Consider the following 7,098-nt stretch of genomic DNA (forward strand, 5'->3'; position numbering starts at 1 on the left):
CAATGGAGGAACCCAGCAACACCATCAGGGTAGTGCCCAGGACACATTATCCATTAAATCCCTCATCAGACAAACTAGTGGGAGCGCAGGGTTGGACATCTGCGCCTCTGCAAGAGCAGTACTAACTCCAGAGATGGGAATTCAAATCATTCCCACAGGAGTAAAAGGACCTCTTCCCCAAGGAACGGTAGGCTTATTATTGGGACACAGTTCTTCTACACTAAAAGGACTTATGATAAGTCCCGGGGTAATTGATCCCGATTATGAAGGTGAAATAAAAATTATAGCTAGTTCTCCAAGAGGTATATCAGTAATCTCACCAGGGGATAGAATAGCACAGTTACTAATAGTACCCAGCCTACATGATAAATTTTCCAGTCGTACTGTAGAAAGAGGTACCAGGGGATTGGGCTCCACAGGTGTAGATTGGGCTATGCTGTCTTTAAATTTAGATTCTCGCCCCATGCTAAAACTAAATATTCAAGGACACGACTTTAATGGGCTACTGGACACAGGTGCAGACCTTAGCATCATATCTAGTCAGGAATGGCCAAAACATTGGCCATTACAACAAGCCACTCAAACGCTTCGAGGCCTAGGAGTGGCTACTAATCCCCATAGAAGTGCAATGGTATTAGATTGGAAGGATCCTGAAGGATGTGAGGGAACTATACAGCCATATGTATTGGATCATCTTCCTATAAATTTATGGGGACGAGATGTCCTAGATCAATTAGGTTTGACATTAACAAATAACATCAATCCTAATGCGCCCACTACTAGGGCTAGACAAGGTTTTAGGAAAGAAAAAAGATTAGGAAAACAAGGACAAGCTATAGCAGCACCAATTCAAATAGATCAAGGAACAGACAGACATGGGTTGGATTTTCAGAAAGGGCCACTGAGACAATAAAAATTACTTGGAAATCAGAAAGACCAGTGTGGGTTCCTCAGTGGCCCCTGACTAAAGAAAAGATACAAGTAGCCCATGATCTGGTCAAACAACAATTAGCGAAAGGACATATACAACCTTCCATATCTCCCCATAATACTCCCATTTTTGTCATTAAAAAGAAATCTGGTAAATGGAGATTATTACAAGACTTAAGACCCATTAATAATGAGATGGTTATTATGGGACCTGCTCAATCAGGGATTCCCCAATTGTCTGCTTTACCAAAAACCTGGTATGTTTTAGCTATAGATATTAAAGATTGTTTTTTTTCAATTCCAATTCATCCTGAGGATAGTCCACATTTTGCATTTACTATCCCTGCACTAAATCATGAAGGTCCTGATCAGAGATATGAATGGAAAGTACTCCCTCAGGGGATGGCTAATAGTCCAACTATGTGTCAAATTTATGTTAACAAAGCAATCCAGCCACTTAGAAATCAAAATCCTGAACTACAAATATTTCACTATATGGATGATATGTTATTGGCCCATAAAGATAAAAACACATTGCTGGAATGTTATGCCACACTTACAAATTTATTAAAAGGTTATAATAAGGCCTTATCTAGGCATACCAACAGGAGAGCTAGGACCTTTATTTGATATCCTAAAAGGTCCATCAGATCCAAATTCACCCCGCATGTTAACGCCTGAAGCAAGAAAGGCATTAAAAATCATTGAAACATATATGGAAAATATGCACTTGGATAGAATTGATAGAAGTTTGCCTTTATTATTTATTGTACTACCAACAAAAAATATTCCTACAGGAGTATTTTGGCAAGAAGGTCCATTATTGTGGATACATTTATCTTATTCTCCTAACACTATTCTTACTAGATATCCTGAGGCTGTAGGACAATTAATACTCAAAGGAATAAAAGCAACAAAGGGAGTATTTGGGATTTCTCCCAATAAAATTATTACTCCATATACTATGGATCAAATTGATGAGTTAGCTAATGAGTTAAATACTTGGGCAATAATCATGTGTAAATCTAATGTTTCATTTAATAATCACTTGCCATCTAATCCTTTGTTGTCTTTTTGGTCTAAGCATCCTGTAGTTTTTCCAAAAATGACAAGAAAGACCCCTATCATGAATGCTCCAAATATATTCACTGATGGGTCAAATAATGGTACAGCAACAGTAGTTACCCCTGATCAAACTTTTACATTTTTAGTACCCAAACAATCAGCTCAAAAGGTAGAGCTTAATGCAGTATTACAAGCTTTTATGATGTTTAAAGATTCTGTATTTAATTTATTTTCTGATAGTCAGTATGTAGTTAATGCTATAGTATCCCTTGAAGATGCTGGTAGGATTTCCCCTTCTTCTACTGTTTTCTCTTTGTTTTCCACTATACAAAGTCTAATCTGGGACAGAAAAGATCCATTCTTTATAGGACATATCAGGGCACATACAGGATTGCCTGGAGCCCTTAGTTTGGGCAATGAATTAGCAGATAAATCTACACATGACATACATATTTTCTCCACAATAGAAGAAGCTATAAATTTTCATAAAAGGTTCCATGTCAATGCTAATACTTTACAAAAGCGTTTTAAAATAACTAAAGAACAAGCCAGACATATAATAAAACAATGTCAAAATTGTGTGACATTTTTACCACAAGTTAATCTTGGAGTCAATCCTAGAGGACTGATACCTAACCATATTTGGCAGATGGACGTCACACACTTGCCAGAATTTGGAAAATTAAAATATTTGCATGTTACAGTTGATACTTCTTCCGGATTTTTGATGGGCTCCCTTCATGCCGGAGAAAAAACTAAAGATTTATAGCTCATTGCTTACAAAATTTTGCCACTGTGGGCGTTCCAAAACAGTTAAAAACAGATAACGGTCCTGGTTATGCTTCTACCTCTTTTAAACAATTCTGCTCATCATTTGGCATTACTCACATAACAGGAATTCCATACAATCCACAGGGACAAGGCATAGTTGAAAGAGCTCATCAAACTATTAAAATGTACTTATTAAAACAAAAGGAGAGAATTGGAAAGGGGTATATATCCCCCAAAGATAAACTTAAAATAACCCTTTTTACTCTACACTTTTTAAATTTGGATTCCTCAGGACTTAGTGCTGCGGAAAGGCATATGTATCCAAAAAATGTGCATAAGCCTAAAGTTCTTTGGAAAGATATTCTAACAGGACAATGGAAAGGTCCTGACCCAGTAATTGTCTGGAGTCGGGGCTCTGTTTGCGTGTTTCCACAGGGAGAACAGCAGCCGATTTGGATTCCAGAAAGACTAACCAAAACGATTTCTACAGATCGAAAAGAAGATGATTTGACTCAAATCCATAACAGCTGATATCCAGAACTCCAGCTTGGCTATTCTTACATCTGCGACAGTGATTAACCAGGATGCTTTTTTCAATATCTATTTTATTATTGCTTTTTCCCACATCATAAAGTTCTATTTTATTTTTGAGCTCATACAGACCTAGGTTGATGTTTTTCTGATCAGTTTTATTTTTTGACTGTGGAGTTTTTAACATTGCTATGGAGATTTCACCTAGGTGAAGCTACAAGGCCTTTACTATTGTCTTATGTGTGGTATGTTATATGTGCACACTTCTGTTTTGTGTTGTATGTTTATATGTGCGTATGTCCATAGATCATTATGAGGAGTGCTCATGAAAAAATGGATCCAAGTATTTTTTATTATTCACGTAATTTTAATGGTTTAATTTAAATTAGGTAAACAGCTGTTAAAGATTATTTTAATATGTGTACAAATAAGCAGGTTAACAGATCTGTTTGTTTATTTTCATCTTTCCTTTTCATTATATTTAATAATTCTGTTCAAGATAATGTAAATTGTTCTAAAAAAAAATGTTTTCTTAGTACCTGTTGAAATGTTACATTTTTTTTTTTCTTTCTTTCTTAACATCATTGTCAGAATTCCTAGTTTTCATCCCAGTGCCGGTGAAGACAAAGATGAAACCAAACTACAACTTCTTCGATAATTATCACAACAAACTGTATAAACTGATACATCAATGAAATATAACTCAACAAGTAATGCTCAATTAATGAGTCGATTTATCTTGGGAGGAAATGGACATATTGATAGATTCCTTCACTTTGAACTGCTTACAGAACTTGCCTGGACTATGTATCACTTGTATGCACCGTGATCTATCTGTTGATGCAGCAAATTATGGTAATGCTGGCATATCTTTGCTGATGTGTCACCAGTGATGCAATTTTCCCTAGGAGTCGTCAATTGATTTGGTGTCGTGGCATTTCTGTATCCTCCTACCTTCTACTAGTGATGGTCTAATTTTGGGGGCCAACAGAGGTGAGGCAAAGAACCTCACCCCCCCACTGGCACCAAGGCCAAATCTGGGGGCCAACAGAGGTGAGGCAAAGAACCTCACCCCCCCACTGGTGCATAGGCCTATCCACAAGTATGGCTATATGCTGGACAGGTAGTCAGTGACGGGTATGATCCAATTGCAGTGGTATCAACCTAAGACAGGAGGCTGACGCCTAAAGGTCAGTTTTCCAATGACGGGTAAGAACCATATGTTGAATTGGACAAACCTAACAGGCACGGTCCCTAGCCACATTACTTGCTGCTTAATTAAACAGAAGGGGGGAGATGCTGGGAGCCACAGCCAATTAATATGATGCTTGGCATTTTTGATTGAAAGGTGATGCCAGCTAGCCATTGAGATGATATGATTATGTTAAAAATTACATTCATATGGATACCGGACTCCTGCTGTTTACCTCAGCCTGCTGCGGGACTCCTGGAGAGTTCCCATTGGTTGGGAAAGTGCAGTAGGAGGGAATTCCGGGGGAGGAGCTTGCGCTGGGGTTCCGGGAAGGGACCGGCGGAACGCCGCGTGGGTGGATCGGGAATCTTCCTGGGCACGAACGTGGTATTGGCGGTTTTTTCAAATAAAGTTTGTTCCTGTTTGAGTGGCTCGTGATCTTGTGCCCAGCCAGACTGCGGCAATCTAATACCAAAGAAATGAGGAAATTCATCTTTCTTAATGTGGCCAGATACCAAATATCAGTTTTTGTTTACAGGAAGGCAATAAAAATGAGGACTCTCAAACCCTGAGGTACTGGCAAAATGTATCATCCTAAGACTGGAGCAGCCAATTCTAAAACTAGTTTGTGCCAGTGTTTGTAACAAAGAAGAAAGTGAAAATGTAAAAGACCTTCACTGTTGCAGCCCCTCTGGATGTCCCTGAAGTCCCATAAGGCCTGTCACCAATGACACCACATCTCATGACCCTAGTAAAGGCCATGGCTGCTAAGTTAAAAACTATGTCTCTTGTCTCATTCCAAAGTAAATTAGTCAATTAAAGTTTAACTAAACCTAATTTCAAAATACAAATATCATATTTTTATTTTTAATATTTATATTAGAGTAAAAAATTAAATCATACTTTATTAAAAATTAAATTTCTATTCACTATAATACCTCTCCAACTTATTAATGTTAGACTTAACATAGCCAATAGACAACTTTTGTCAAAACTCAGGAACAAATAAAGATGTTGAATTATTATTATTATTTAAATTCTTGTACAATTGTCTATAAATTAAGCTAAATACTATTGCTCTTTTCAATTTACTAAATAAAAGAAGGGGGAAAACAAGACACCATAGGCACACATTAGATATTAGAAATTTTTTTCTTAATTGTGATACTTGAGAGTCTTACTGCTTCTAAACATGATTCAGTAAATTAAATCAGATTTCAAAGGAGACTTTAAACTTGTTGTCATAATAATTACTGAAAAACCTGTCACAGGAAGGTAAATTTCCAGCTGCAAAATTTACAGCATTGCAGCTTCATGAGTTTGCAAAGTAAGTAAAAATTATGGGGGGAAAACTTTTCTGAAACACTTCCTCAGGACCATTTTTAATGTACAGTGCAGTGTGTACTGGAAAGTCCACCCATAAATAATTTGACTTAAACTATACTTCCAAGATCCTTCATAGTAAGATAAATGCTGATGGAAGGATTGAAACTAAGTTAAATCCTAGATTAATTGTACTGACTATAATGGTCAATTTCACCTATGTTTATCATATGGTAAAATGGTTGTCTGGAAGAACCTTTTGAGGAAAAGAAAGCATCTAAGAAACCTAAACCAGTCAATCATGCTAGTTCTTAAAGATTAATACTATATTTGCTTATTTGCACAATAGTCAGAAAGATTATTAAAATAAATTTTGTTCCTATACAGGCCAGTTATTTACATAAAATATCCACCAATGTAATATTGCTCAAAACATTCTACAATAAAAATTGACACCTTTCATAAATGGATGGATTGTGAAAATGCCTTGCCAGTATAACAAGAGCTGCCTAGAAATAGTGTGTATGTTTTAGACTGGTCTCCCAGAATAGACAAAGATAATTATTTAAAGATGCCATTACACTTAGAGGTTTATTGGTATCACCCTAACTTTCAATGAGATGGCACTCAGAAGGATGTTTAGGTTCTTGACTTCTGCCTTCAGATCTTTACATTTACTAAAAAACCTAAGAGACCCCTTAAACATGAGAAATAAAACTTTTCTCATTTTATTACTAGTTATTGCCAGCTAACATTTCAGAGCTTTAAAGTGCTGAAGTTACCGTTCAGGGTTCAAAACAGGCGCATGCCAATTAACCAGACCTAAACAAGGTCTTGAGCTCACGATCCCGGAAGTTACTACATTCAATATTACTCTTTGCTTCTACAATCACAGCCTTTGTGGCTGCGTGTCAAACTTACAACATGCGAATCCGCTTCAAAACTTGACTTAAACTGTGCTTCCAAGCTCCTTCATAGTAAGATAGTGCCCGGCTCTGGTGCGGGGCGTGGGCTTCGCTTTGGGGTCGCAAGGCCTCATCTCTCCGCTGAGGCCCCGGCCGAGCAGGCAGTGCCCCAGCGGGTACCCCGACCGCCCCCCGAGCCACTCGCCCCGCACTCGCCCCGCACTCGCCCCGCACTCGCCCCGCACTCGCCCCGCACTCGCCCCGCACTCGCCCCGCACTCGCCCCGCACTCGCCCCGCACTCGCCCCGCACTCGCCCCGCATGGCCGGGCAGGGGAAGGAAGACGCTAGGGGGAGGGGAAAGGGAAAGGGGGTGGGGGAGG

General features: G+C 38.5%; 1 long non-coding RNA gene across 2 annotated transcripts in view; it reads right to left on the bottom strand.

Annotated features, from left to right (window-relative positions):
- Positions 1-6,881, bottom strand: part of LOC143406060 (uncharacterized) — a 44,040-nt gene extending 37,159 nt beyond the window's left edge. For both annotated transcript variants that reach the window (XR_013155577.1, XR_013092164.2), the window contains exons 1-2: positions 6,734-6,881; positions 4,725-4,954 (exon numbers count right to left, since the gene is read on the bottom strand). This is a non-coding gene — a long non-coding RNA (uncharacterized LOC143406060). The remainder of the gene's footprint in view (positions 1-4,724; positions 4,955-6,733) is intronic.
- Between the last annotated feature and the right edge of the window lie 217 nt (positions 6,882-7,098).

The sequence above is a fragment of the Callospermophilus lateralis genome, chromosome 8 (assembly GCF_048772815.1).
Source record: "Callospermophilus lateralis isolate mCalLat2 chromosome 8, mCalLat2.hap1, whole genome shotgun sequence".
Classification (NCBI taxonomy): domain Eukaryota; kingdom Metazoa; phylum Chordata; class Mammalia; order Rodentia; family Sciuridae; genus Callospermophilus; species Callospermophilus lateralis.